Source organism: Micrasema longulum, unplaced genomic scaffold, assembly GCF_059751315.1.
Source record: "Micrasema longulum isolate JH-2025_06_02 unplaced genomic scaffold, ASM5975131v1 h1tg000830l, whole genome shotgun sequence".
Taxonomy (NCBI): domain Eukaryota; kingdom Metazoa; phylum Arthropoda; class Insecta; order Trichoptera; family Brachycentridae; genus Micrasema; species Micrasema longulum.
The window spans coordinates 634,898-637,362 of NW_028278022.1; the positions used below are offsets into that span (position 1 = coordinate 634,898).

The following is a 2,465-nucleotide window of genomic DNA, read 5'->3' on the forward strand; positions in this document are numbered from 1 at the left end:
TAAATCAATGAAAAATAATAATAAAAAACAATTTCATGCATTTTGGCGCATACACAATTATTTTACAATATTACTACCGCCATTTTGGAGAAATATAAATTTATTTGTACATTAAATGTTTATTAAAAAAATCATAAAACAAAATGCAAAATGGTGGTTTAACACTGCAGTTTTTCAATGTCCCTAAACTGTTAACCAAAAAACTAGACCGATCACTTTACCTTTATGTAAGAGACCATCGAGAAACACTACATTTGATATTCAAATATCGTACCCTATGCACCATCGGGTACAATTTTTATATGCTTTAAACAGGGGGGGGAAACATTTTTCAGAAAGGAATATTAAAGTCTAGGCATTTACAGAGCTTATGATCTGTCTTGGGTGGTTTATGTGGCTATTTTACACAATGTAACTTTCACAATTCTGCTCATGTTTTAACATTCACATCTACATAACTCTTCCATCTGTTGACTTTTGTGAAGTAAAAAAACTCGAACCTTTGTAATGCGGGTGGAATTCATCCGGCTGAACCAATTAACCTACTAGTCAACTCAATAAACTAAGCGACTTCCTAGGGAGGATATCCAGCCTATCTTCAAACATTTGTAAATACTCAGTACGTTGTTAATACAATATTTATATCAATTGAAAACGTATTTCATACTGAATTTATTGCTATATGATTTATGTGGAGAATATTCGATTGATATAATATTCGTTTTTATCCAGATTCGATCATTGTAACGATGACAAAAAAGTGTCTGTTAAATAATTTCGGCATTCTTAATGTAGTTAATTAGAGATAAAAGTTCACTGGAATCTGTTTACAAATATTATAAATTAAAAAAAAATAGGTCCCGACGAGATTCGAACTCATGATCTCCTGTTTACTAGACAGGCGCTTTAACCAACTAACCCACGGGACCTGTGGTACATCTACCAAACAAAAAAAACATGTTTTTAAAAATATATTTATTCTGCTTGTTTGACTATCATGGTTTTTTATTACAATTTAAGTAGTTTTTTGTGACCAAACATAAAACAAGTCATTAAAAATAGTAACTTAATGTGACAACGCAATACGAATTGTATCGGTCCCGTGGCTTAGTTGGTTAAAGCGCCTGTCTTGTAAACAGGAGATCATGAGTTCGAATCTCGTCGGGACCTATTTTTTTTTAGATATATAATAGTAGACATTCTTGTACATAACTGCCATTTTTAACCACAAATCAAAAGACTTAATCTAAATAGCGAATCTCGTCACAACATACTCAGACTTTTAAATTGTTTTATTTTAATGCGTTTTTTAAGCCTTTTGGTTTCAAAACATACCCGCATCTTTGTCAAAACATTAATTGAACTAACATTCAAGTCAAACTATACTTTCACCATATTATGTAGGTACAAAAAAATGTTCATTCAATACGGAGTAAATTCATACTACTCGTATTAACTTATTAAAGTTAACAAAATATAGCTTATTAAAGTTTTGTAATCATTTCGGCGAATCGATGTCCAAATAATTTAATCCCAGTAAGTGAAAACTTCACTTCCATCTTTTCTCAATCCAATGAAGTACATGTTATGTACTTCTGGATTACTTTCTTTCAGCACAAAGATGCTTAGGCTACCAGATTTCAGAAAGCTCCTTCGGGCAGCTTTTCTCGTTTGACAACGAGCAAATTTTTCATGAATGTGGGCACCGCCAAGAAGACTGTCCTCAGGACTGTGAAGAATGTCCTCAGATGCGGTGTGCGGTATGTGGTGGGCAAGCTGTCAGCCTATATATTTTTACCACATATTTATCACAAAATCGCTTATCGACGGCATTCATCTTTACTGTTTTTGCTTTATATCTATCTTATTTTCCTGTGGGATGACTATTAAATAAATAAGATCAAATAAATGTACAATGTTTTACTATCGCCAAAAGCCGTAAAAATAATTTGATAATGTATATTATTAGAATATATGTATGTAAGTAATGTAAAATTTACTACCCTACCTTTGAACTACGCTTATGTTACAGCGTTTTGTGTTTATAACCTCCCTACTCTAACAATACGCCATAAATCTGGAACACCATGAGAAAGTTTTGGTGGTTTAAGACTGGACCAATAAATCGGCAAACATTAAGTTAATATAGTTTGGTAAATTTACCAATTTCCTATTGGAATACTATTTACCTAAATGTGAACCTAGCTAACAACGCCTACCTCTCTCCAAACTCCAAGAACTTAATATTTACGTTTTTTAATATTAAGCATAAAGCAAGAAAGATGAATAACATTTTAAAGAAGGAAACATAGGAGTCTAAGCATTTACATTTAAACCCTGGATTTGGTAGAGATATAAAGATTCATGAAAGCCTCTTATGCTCGCAATATTGATCTATAAATTATAAACGGAGATGTTCAAAGATAATACAGAAAGAATAAAAACGCGTATCTTAGAAACATTAT

At 31.9% G+C, this 2,465-nt stretch overlaps 2 non-coding genes across 2 annotated transcripts; one reads left to right on the top strand and one right to left on the bottom strand.

The window, feature by feature from the left end:
• Window positions 1–855: 855 nt before the first annotated feature.
• On the bottom strand, window positions 856–929 carry TRNAT-AGU (transfer RNA threonine (anticodon AGU)). Its single transcript has one exon. It is a non-coding gene; the product is annotated as a tRNA-Thr (tRNA).
• A 167-nt stretch (window positions 930–1,096) lies between these two features.
• TRNAT-UGU (transfer RNA threonine (anticodon UGU)) lies at window positions 1,097–1,170 on the top strand. The gene has a single exon. It is a non-coding gene; the product is annotated as a tRNA-Thr (tRNA).
• The last annotated feature ends 1,295 nt before the right edge of the window (window positions 1,171–2,465 follow it).